The sequence below is a fragment of the Sander vitreus genome, chromosome 4 (assembly GCF_031162955.1).
Source record: "Sander vitreus isolate 19-12246 chromosome 4, sanVit1, whole genome shotgun sequence".
NCBI lineage: Eukaryota > Metazoa > Chordata > Actinopteri > Perciformes > Percidae > Sander > Sander vitreus.
Window position 1 is genome coordinate 19,690,401 of NC_135858.1, and position 12,363 is coordinate 19,702,763.

The following is a 12,363-nucleotide window of genomic DNA, read 5'->3' on the forward strand; positions in this document are numbered from 1 at the left end:
GTAGTCTGTCATCTCTTCTGCATAGGTGTTATAGAATTTCCCTGTTCCTACAGTAGGACAGTAGACCAATGAATGATTGACCTTTTAAATTAAATGATTAGTACTGCTTGAATGATTTGGCTGGATGGCTTCATTCCAAGGTAAGATAAGTCATTTTTGTGTTATACAATGCAGTAGCAACTCAGTTTGAAGCTAGTGTACAGTATCTTTTTCCCAAACTGAGGTTAAGTGGTTTAAGACATTAGCAGGCTCCAATGTTATTATGTCTGTCTGTAGTATTCATCATTAATTGTCTTTATTTGTGGTGTTGGCACTTCAACTAGGGATCATGCTGTTGTTTTGAAATACTGTGGCAAAATATGGATTTAATCAGGCAAGAGTTAGTTGAGATAAAATGTGAAGGCATCATGAGGTTAACATACAGTTTGAAATGTTCCACTATGTTTGTGACATGAGTATTATACATATTGAGTATATATATATGCATATATATATATACAGTTTATCTACATGTGTATATATATGTATATATATATATATATACTATATATATATATATATATATATAGCATGGCAATGCCATCAGGTGACCTTACTTTGTATTAAACTGATGTCACCGATACAGAGTGTGAGTCAGCTGTGAAAATTAAATAATGTAAATAATGTTAAGCACACAGTCCATCCTGCCAGCAAGTTTCACAGTGTTCCTCTAAGATGTTTGTTGTCTCCTCACAGAAATATTAAGATTTGGAATTCATTTATTTATGATTCTCCTATTTTAGAAATAACACTTCTAGTATTTAGCTGTGCAGTCATAGTTTTGTTTTTATGTGTTGAGATTTTGAGATATCCACAACTGAAATGTCTGCCATCATCCCAGTACATCATAGCACAAACATTTTACATGCATTTTTTTAATAATACTCCATACACTTGTAAACAGTTTTCTTAGGTATAAAGTACACATTTACTAAAAATGTATCTGCATAGCATACCACAGATAGAAAGTAGAAAAAATATATATCTTTGTAAGGAGTATCTTTAATATTCACGTGGACCACAAGGTGGACCACAAAATTAAGGCACAATAAATTTTGCAACAGCTGTTATTGTCAGACACACATTGTAAAACACATAATTCTTGAAATAAATGTAAATGGATCTAAGAAAAAACTAGGCTACTAATTATAATAAAAATGCAATTTAAAATTACTTTATTTCTTTTATTACTTTTAAGGCCTGATACATTTGTTTAACACTAGTGATAAAATGGGTTCAGTACCACAAGATGAGTAATCATGATGAGAAGTGAGTTTCAGTCAAATTGAAAATAACACATCTATAGGCACTTTAACTTTAAAGCAACAATAAAAGCTGATTCAAAGTATGAACAGTTGGTGACCTGAACCAAGGCAGGAGTCCATTGAGAACATACGGCCAGTGGTTAAATCAGGGTTTGTCAATGAGAGCTGTGGGCTTTAGTCCTTATATAGCTGCTGCTGTAGCAGCCAAGCAGGGAAATCTTGGACGTAAATCAGCTCACACATGCAGGAACCATATGCTTTATCTGACTGCAGAGAGATTCCCACACAGGCTTCACTCCAGATCATCAATGGTAGGAGATTAAAGGTGAAGCAGCAAATCCAGAAAGCCTAAGTAGCAATGTTTTTTTTTTTTTTTGGATCGTGTAAGATGTGTTTTTTTGACATACATTCATTTGAATTATCTTTTTTGAAATAACATGCAATTTACACTTCTAAATAGTATTTTCAAGTATAGCCTAATACTATATATAAGTATATAAAGTACCTTAGTATGAAAGAAAAATCGGTTTACACTGAAAATGTCTTAAACAGTAATGCACAGAGAGTTATTTTGACCCGAGGATGTACATGTTAAAGGTGTTCTCTGAAAGATAGCCTGTATTATAGCTGCATTAATTGACAACTTTGTCCACTTGGGGGCAGCAACACAAATTTGACATATATTAAAGCAACACTAGAGAACTTTTCTCGCTTCGGTCCCCCTACAGGTTGGAAGCAGAATTGTCCATTACATTACATTATGCAAGTTTGCCAGATCGGGTAGCGGATCTGTAGTTGGATAATGTAATGGACAATTCCGCTTCCAACCTGTAGGGGGACCGAAGCGGGAACAGTTCTCTAGTGTTGCTTTAATACCTTAGTTGCCTATTGCATAACAATTGCCTATGTAGACATCCAGCAGCCACATAGCAACATTAGTATTCATTTAAAGTTGTGTTTCTGTCCTGAAAAATGTAAGTCCAATATTCACTCTGATTTTAGCTCTTTTTTGGTCTCCACCAACTCTTGGGGGAAATATCTTGCTCTTTACCTATTAAGTGCTTCACTATGTTTACCAGCTATTTGCAAACTTGATCTGTCTGTTGTTTGGTGCTGGGCAGGTGATGTATTGTCACATTATTAGAGTATCTTTGCTGAAAACAGCTGCCTGCTGCGGAGAGCATTCACCCCACACCTGTAAACTTCTGGCCAACCGAGCCACTCCTTTTATATTACACTTAATAAGTCAATCTTTTGTTAATAAATATTGATAGTCGCAGCTTAGTAGTACTGAACAAGGATGTTGCCAAATTCAATCTAACGCAGAAACATAAATAAAAGAGCAATTTTAGCTATACTTCTTGCATTTATTACCCAAAAGAAATATAGCTGTTTTCTATAGTTAAAAAAAAAATGCAAAGATGCATGTCTCAATGAAGCCTAGAGAAAGAGGAACGGTGAATAAGACAAAACTTAAAGTTACAAATGTTGGTTACATTTTACTTGAAGGTATCTACATAAGAGTGACATGACACTGTCATGAACGTGTCATAAACATTATAAACAAGTCATAAATGTTCATGAGATAACGCTTCTTTTAGTAAGTGTCATTTGGTTTTTGTCATGACAAGTTATGGTTAGGGTTAGGGTTAGAGATAGGGTTCATGTGTCATGACTGTGTGTCACTTTTATGTAGATACCTTCAAGTAAAGTGTTACCCTAATGTCTTCCTCCAAAGCTCATAGAGGGCTTACAGTAGAGGGATTAGAGAAAACTAAAGCTTTTGGCCATGCTGTCCACTAGAGAGCTGTAAATGAGATGATGTGTCACTGCTCATCACTTTATTTCTTGAAACCTGGCCTAAGCATGTTAACACAAAATCTTTTTCAATTAGTTGAAGCTATTAGGTGGTATTGGTGATTGCTTGCACTTCTGAAATATACTTTTACTTAATCTGCTGTGAGTTATATACATTGATGTGAAAAACTTTGACATTCCCACAATTGTCTTGCCAGAATATACATGTAACATGAAGCGTAATTTAAACACAGTTGTATTTAACCAAAGCGAAAGTATAATTAACTCTCTACTGTAACTTAAAGAAAGGGTGTTTGGGTTGAGGGAGAAGGAGCATCCAGGTTTACAGGCCACTTTATAGGAATAATTGATTTTCTGATAAACAATTCTCTGATTAACACAGCAGCCCCGAGTCTGTTGTCCTCAGGAGAGTAGTTTGCTCACATTACAGATACAAGCATTAAAGACATGTGGAGAAGTCTGTTTAAGGAGATTACAAACCCATGAAGTGATGAGAGAAATCTCAAAAGACACAAAAACATGGACGTTAGCCAAGTGAGATGGAGAGAAAGCATGTGTCACTAAGACTCGGGACAGCAGGACACCATTCCCCCTTGCAGCAAAATCCACAAAATCTTTTACAGGATTTGTTTTTCCATTGCAGATGGTCCTTTGCACCTGCTTTCTTCCTATTGGTCCAGGATCCCAGGCTCACAATGCTGCAGCCCTGCAGGTACAACATACAGTATAAGGGTGTTGTCTGCTCACACCAGATTTGACCTCAGGCCTTGAAAAAAAGGAAATTTGGAGTGCAGAAGATAAAAAAATACAAGAGGCGGGGCAATTTTGAATGAATGCTGTACATCTTCTAAATTAAAATTAAAACTTTTATTAACTAAATAAAAGAGCTACTAAATTAATTCCAGGAATGAAAAACATGTCTTATGAAGATAGATTGAGGAAATTAAGTTTACTGACTCTCATATTTAGGAGATACAGAGGAGATATGATTCAGGTGTATAAGCTTGTACAGGGAATATATGATATAACAGTTGAGCCTATCTTTCAGTTTTGGAACAATAGGTACAAGACACGAGGGAATTCTTTAAAACTTTACCCTAGAACATGCCTGTCTGAAAAGAGAAAGAACTTTTTCACACTCCGTGCGTAAAATCATGGAATGACCTTCCAGAAGAAGTTGTGTGTTCCCCTTCTACTAATTCCTTTAAGAATAGGCTGGATGCATTTTGCTTGTCAAAAGGTGTAATGTATAAATATAAAGCTTGTCAGTAATTTATGTAATTAATTTATGTAATTAATTTATGAACTTTTAGAAAACTTCAATTATGTAATGCATGCATGCATTTAAATATGGTCGCTTACATGTAGTTGCAGCATGTTCAGTATTTGTGATGCATATCGTACAGCATTGGTTCCCAAAGTTAAGTCATTGTAATCCAATCTACTGTTTTGAATGGATTTTGTACACTAGACTGTAAGACAATTTAAAGAAGACATAGGCTGGGGCACTTTACCTTTTGTATAATTTTCTTTTTAATGTTTTAATGATGACTTAAGGACCAAATTCAGTTTAACCGAAAAATAGCTATGCTGTGTTAATTATGCATTTTCATGTAATTATTAACAATTTTGCAAAAAAAGAAAAATATCACACATATGGTCATAATATGATTTGTATATATAATAATGGACAGCTATTTCGTTCAGGTTACATGTGTGCCATATTTGTCTGTGTAAAAGTCTGTCAACAATTTGTTTACTCAAAATGCATTTGTCAATATTACTAGAATACATGCAGCTGTAAGTGCAGATATATAATTTTAGTGCCTAAATACTCCAGCATATTCTGTGGGGAAAAATGATGTGATTGAGGCTCAAAACAGTTACAGACATATCAAGTAAATTTAAATGGCATTTAACATGCAATGGATACATTTAATAACACTATGTTCTGATTGCCAGTGCAAATGATCACGTAAATTTATGTTTATTTTTGCTTTTTTATACGTAAAATTAAAAAGGAGGAATTTATTTTGTTTTTATTAGAGTCAAGGCCACCAGAGGGCAGCATAATACAAACCTGAGAACATGGCAAACCAAAACACCATGAAAACAAAGCAGTCCTATATACATAATTCACCATTATAGAGCTCTGTTCACACAGAGGATGATATTATATTATCACTATTCATATATTAAAATGTGCATAGAAACATACTGTATGCTTTTGTAGATATATGCTTATCTTATGTGGCACACTGAATCATTCAACTCAGGGTTTTGTCTGTTATTTTTTCTTCCTCCCGACAGCTTGATGAAGTTTGGTGCAACAAATGTAAGTGATGAAACCACTATTTTTAAAGAAAGTGGTAGGAATTGTGAATTTATTTAAAACCTTTACTGCATTCGTATAGCCTGGATGCTTTGTTTGTTCGTTTGTATTCATATTATTTACCTATGTTTACAGACCTGGCCTGCATCATTATGTGTCCCATGGAGGCCTTCCACTTCCATCAAATGGAGAGAATCCACGTCATCCCAGCAAATACTGTTTTATGTGACAGGATAGGCATATTTAATAACTCTTTATGTCCTGGGTTTGGTATGTATGCAAAAAAATGTTAATGTACTATACTATATTATTCTAGAGTGTTCTAAATTACAGATTATACATGTGAAATCGGCCAAAATGAAGGACGACAGTACAGAACACACCGAACAGACTCGAGTCACTGACCTCGCCAGAGTGTCCAATGGCCAATTATCGGCTCTGTGTGTCCGGGCCTTGAGATGTAGTATTAGAAGCTGGTATACAATAACCTATATCGATGATTTCTGTATAGTCAGATTCTTTGCCAGAATTAGCTCCCCACAGGACATTATGTGGTAAGACCTGATTGAGGATTGAGGTAGAACAGCAAGGACTGTGACAGTAATTCCCTGAGCTGTGCTGATGCAAGCTCCTATAGTATCATGAACTATTTAAATCCAGCACCCCATGTCTTCATTGAAGCACTTCCTATGAACCCACCTGTTTTAAAAAAGGCACTGGGCTTCAAAGACTAAAGAGTCGAATAGAAGGATTCTTAATTCTAACTAAAGATCTCTAGGTCAGGGACATTTTGAAGAGTTTTTTTCAGATCAGAGTTTCACTGATTTACTTAAAGCCACGTGCAGAATTTTAAAAGAAACATTTGACTTTGGCTCCCTCTTATGGCAGTACCAAAAAATACATTGTGGCAGACCTCCCACATCACCCTCCCACCAACCGGTCAATGAGATAAATGGGCTGAAAGCAACACAACGTTTGCACCAGTGTTGCTAGGACTGGATATGATAAAATGATGTGACAACACCAAAATATGATGTTGTCACAGTGAAACAGAAGTTAGAGCGTCAGTAGCTAATGTACTGTGAGGTATTGTGTAAGTGTTAACTTTTCTGATTTTTAAAGCTATAGTGCTCAGTTTCTGTCGCCCCCATGAGGAATTCTAAGTAATGACAACAACACTGTTGTTGCATCCACATGACGCAAGCCTTAAGGCCCTGACCCACCAAGACGTCACCTTTGTCTTGGCAAAAACATTAGCACTGGAAAACACACATGAGAGACTGCAGCCGACGGCCAAGTACCACGTAGGTTCTGCGCATACATGCAAAAATAACTCTCCGTACCAGCAGGCGGTATCTATTCATCATTCAAAGAAGCTTGGGATACAAACTTTGCTATGATGCCACAACAAGCCGCGTTGGCTTGAATCAGCAGCCACAGATCGAACCAGAGCTCACGGTCCTCTGCTTCACTCCCGCGGGGGAAACCAGCAGACACCGGAGATGGCTAACCGCCAGCAGACTGTCCATGCCGAACTGCCATCTGTCCTCTCTGCCGAGAATTCTTCCTCGGTGGGAGTGGAGGGACCAAACCCGAACGACCCGCTGCTGGCTGGTTAGCTAACGTTAGCTTGCTAATTCCACCCGTAGACAGTTAAAGAGATGGACCAACAGATCCCGTTGCTCTGGGCGAGGAGACCAGTGAAGGATATTAAACACTTTTCGGTGAGGCTGGCGTTACTGCGCGGCTGCAAACTGAGCTTGAAGATGTATGTGGCGTGAGCAACCTGTCTGAAAGGTTGTAGTCTTCTGGTAGCTGTGCCAGAAATCTGAATTCAGATCTGCAGAGGCCGGAGGCGTAGGTATATGTAAGGAGATAACAGGCTGAGCAATTATTGCTAACTAAATACTATTAGCATTAGTAATTCAGCAAGCTAATGTAACAGTCGAAACTGCCTTCGAGCTTCTCCTGTACTTCTCTGGTAATTCCTCTACTATCGGTAAGTCGGCGTGGTTATGACACATTCGTTAGCCTATTTTTACAAAACGTCTACTCTGAACAATAGCGTGAATGCAGGGTAATGGAGCCTTTGCCCCTGCATTGTTGTGTTTCTTTAGAAATAACAATGGACAAATAAAGATCTTCATGTCAGATGTAAAGTTATTCGCTGTCAAAGTGACATCAAAATGAATGGCAGTCAATGGAATGCTAACGACGGAGTAAGTGCTTGTTAGCATCAAAATATAGCGCCATAGGAGCTGCGCTTGCCAGGCGCTTGCCCACATGATTCCACCCACCCAACATGCCTTTATCTATACTGGTTACAGAAAATTAGCGAACAAATGATTTACTCATCTAGCGAAAGCAATGTGTTTTCACAATGTGACAAGAGTGGGCCGACTCTGAGTAGTGAGTGATTTTCGTTCTGCAGTTCATCCAATAAGCAGCCCGAGAAAGCTTTGGTGAAAGCTTCTCAGCCAATCAGTGACTCTACCTCACATGTGGTTTCTTAAGGCTGCCCACTGACACATGGTCATAACAAGTGATCCAATGAATGACGTTGGCGCAGCTTTCAAATAGCTCAATGAGACAGACACAGACGGTAGCTATTAGCTAATATGAAGCATAAAAGCAAAGCAAAAGCAGCTTGTTTTTCATTTAATTCAGCAAAGAAACCCTCCAAGGAGCAGGAGGAAACTCCCTGCCATTTAGAAATACTTAGCGGTTACAAGTGACGAGTTACCATCCTGCTCGACCGCCTCTCCCCATCAAATTACTCCATTGACCACCCCTCCACCAGCAAGGCAAGTAGGCTAACAGTTAGGCCTAACGTTAACATTAGTGTCTGGCTGTCTGTATGCACACATTTTCTGGAGGGAAAATTAATGGCAGTAGGCAGAGGTAACCTGTCTTATTTGTATGTGTTATCGGAGGAGACAGGGTTCAGCAGCCTAGCAGAAAAGCACTGAAACGGAGATGAAGGGAACACAGGTTTTGGCTTATTTTAACTGGCCCATCAGTTTTCTGGAGGCCCACCTACAATCAAAATCCTAGTGTTGTGCACAACCTCCACCCCTCCTCCATGCAGTTGCTAGTAGAAAAGGGGGACACGGAGGTTAACAAAAACACGATGGACTCTTCAGAAGAGGTAATTATCTTCACTCAAGCTTCTGTGTGCGAAAGTCGCCGGACTACACCATTTTGTAAACATAACCATACTGAAAAATACAGAGAGAGTTTTGTGGAGCTGATAGTCTTAATTAGCTTTGTATCAACTCATTTAACAATGGCTTGAATGTAACAGACGTTCGTTAATATGAAATAGTTGCGCACTATAGCTTTAATGCTATAAAAAGGAGGTGAAACGTCATGACTGACAGCTGTGATTGACTCACAATTGGTTGGGTATATGAGCGGGACTTTGATACCACGGCTCGACCGCCCGATCGCTACTGCGCAGACTCTGGCTCCAAAATTACAAGATGATGCCATCCATATCCAAAATATTTTGGCTTCACTTTTGTACAGTGGGACAGTGTTGCCAACTTGCACGCTAGATTTAGTGACTTTTAAAGCGCCCATATTATGCTCATTTTCAGGTTCATAATTGTATTTTGAGGTTGTATCAGAATAGGTTTACATGGTTTAATTTTCAAAAACACCATATTTTTTTGTTTGTCTCATTTGACCCTGTGTGTTGAGCTCTCTGTTTTAGCTACAGAGTGAGGCATCACACTTCTATCCCATCTTTGTTGGGAGTCACACACATGCAATAGGAAGGTAAGGACTACTAGCTAGAAGCTAGCGGTTAGCCACCTCGTTCTCAATGGCAAAACATTGCTACAACACTATAGAACTACTTACACGTCTCTCGTCTGCAGGTATTCCACGCAAAGTTGGAAGTGCGCCCTCATTTAGAAGAAGTCTCCAGCTAATCCTGCCTTGTACTGACTGAAGTTGGAGAAACAGCTAGCTGATGTGGTATTAGCTAAAGTGGTTAGCACACACCAAATGTTTCGGCCAATGACGTAGACGGTCCTGCCGATTTTGACCAGCTCACCCGAAACCTGAAGGCAGGATACATTCAGAAACCCATATCTCGCTCTCAAAACAGCATGGATGTTTTTTTTTTTCCAAGTTTGTATGCGTGTGGAAGCACCAGAGACACAAAATAACACCCCAAATCCCAGAAAAAGTGATTTTTTTTCATAATATGGGCACTTTAAGACCCTTAGCAAATTTATTTCTAAAAGGCAACCATGCATGCTGCTCAGAGTAGTCACAGTCCACGACTCTTTTGCCAACAGCACGGGTTCTCTTTCTCCCTCACCCCTTCGGCCATGAGCAGCAGGCAGTTGCTGACACAGCCACTAAACGTAATGCAAATGATACGTGAGATGTCATCTAGCGTTCATGTCCGTCACTGACTCCATCTTTTTGGTAAGGGTGTCTGTATAATTGGAAGTGGTTAAGTGATCTGGGCAGAAACAATACATTTCTGTAGATGTCGGTTGTGTAGCTCCTTGCCTCACCATCTGTATTGGAAGAAGCACATTGTAGTCTACATTTTCCCACCTTTGTATATATTACCATTTTGTTCTTCTTTTATCACCTTTTGTCTCCTTATCTAGTCAAAAGTGTTAAAGTCAATGGTACAATTAATGTATAAGTGTATAATAAGTCCCACATCTATTATCAATTGGCTTGAAAAATAGTGCATAAAAGCTGCTGTGAATGGAAAAAGAATCTCCCCAGGGGAGCATGCCCCCAGACCCCTCTATGTTTGCACAGAGCCGCTAATGTTTACTGGCTCTGCCCCTGACAAAGACAGTGTACATCATCTACCTACAATTTTGACCAATGTATGACAACAGGTAAAATCATGAAAGTGTCATTTCTACAATGCATATTTTTTATATTAATTAATTAATTTAATTATTATTTATTTATGTAAGTTATGTAAAGAGTTATGTTAAAATATTCTCTTTTTGACATGCCAAGTGAAAACTATGCTCAATGATTTGATTTGAGAGGTTTTCTAGTAGCTGCTACTATCCTTATTTGACAATGTGATGCATATATGTGACATTTACCAGTATGTAGAGTATATTGTTATTATCATAATATTTACACCTTTTTGAATTTTCTTCTTTTTTACAACTTAATTTATCTGAGTTCACATATTTTTCTGTAATAAGTCCCCTCTGATATAACAGGTAAGTAGGTCTGTCGTAATGGGATCATCCTGTGGAATTAAAAGTTATTTGGAGCAAGAATACAGACAGCATTACAGATCAAGGACCGTTGAATGGTTCTTAAGATATGAAAGGGGAATATTCACTCAAATTTAAAACAAATAGTGACACCTAATTGATAAGTGTGGCTACCTGAATACATTGTAAAATGTAGGTGTTTGGCATATTGTTTTCTATAAACCCTTTTATAGGTTGGATACATACAGTATAGACATGTAACTATAGGATATATAACTTTAACATTGTCCTGTAGATAAATATTGGTGAATAAAGCACATACATTTGAACTAAATAGCAACATTAAATGTCTCAAATGTGAGACTGCCATAGATATATCTCAGCTATGCGTCACATGTAATTGTGTACAGTGCATTGTACCAGTTCACTCAGTTGGATAACCAACATCTTAGATCACTAAATTGAATAATCTGTCCTCTGCTTAGGGATTTAATTTAACCGAGTCAACAGCGAGTCCAATGGTACTTTGGAATCAAAACCAGGCACACTTCTTTCCTATTTGCTGTAAATGTTAATAGCAAAAATCCCTGAATTGTGATGAATGAAATGAATCGTGATTACTATATGGCAAATACTGTAATCATTACTGCATGTTTGTGCACTAATATAAACACCACCCAACATTATTGTTGTTTACTGTTTACCTGAGAACAGGTGGGGGAAAGGAGAGAGTGTGAGAGCAGTTTCTTAGCAGGCTGTCCTGTCATGCCATTGCGAGGGATGAGTCTGACAGACACCTTAACCCCTCCCCAGAGGATGTATGGGATTGTGAGTGGAGTGAAGGATTAGGTTTTTAGCAGCACACAGCAATCAGGGGTCTGTGGGTCAGTGTGTCAGTATATCAGTGAGTCAGTAGGCTTTTATTTTTCCCAGAGTAGGTCAGCTACTTTCCATTAGCAGGGCCAAAGCAGTTAAACCAGAACTAGTTGGTCCCCGGGCACTGCCTACTAAGTGCTGAGAATGCTAAAAACCCCTTGCTCACATGTTAACACTGAATTGTCCTCATGATAATATTTTAAAATGATCCCACATGCAGCAGCCTTTACCCATGTTCTTATCCTAAAATCAACCAGATCCTGTGACTTGCCTTCAGTTCGACATCATGTCATCATTCAGTCTTACACTGAGTTTTCACAGGCAGCTTTTTCAACTGCAAATCCGCTATATTTTTTACTTGCAACAGATTCCAAGCGGAATTGTGTCACCACAACATGGTGCTAACAATTTGTCGTGGATTTTGTTGGTGTTGATATGCTTCTATCAGTTTCTATCTGACCTATTACAAACTATTTAGTGAGTTTTCTATTCCAATCACACACTTTGCCGCTTGAACTGTGTTTAGTTTAGTTCAAATATGTATTGCTAGCAACTAGCTAGTTGTCATTGTTACAATGCTACCACAATGCTACTACTAAAACAAATGCTCGGACCACACCCGTCTTCAAACTTGGCCTTCATTTCGATTTCAACTACACGCATGTAAAGTTTTGTGTCTGTATCTTGCACGGTTGTGATGCTATTGTGGTGACAAAATCTGTCCGCAGACAGACATATAAATACTCAAAATGTAACTTTACATTAAATCAATCTCAATTCTAAAAACAAGAAAACTATAATAACCTTACATTGTAGATAT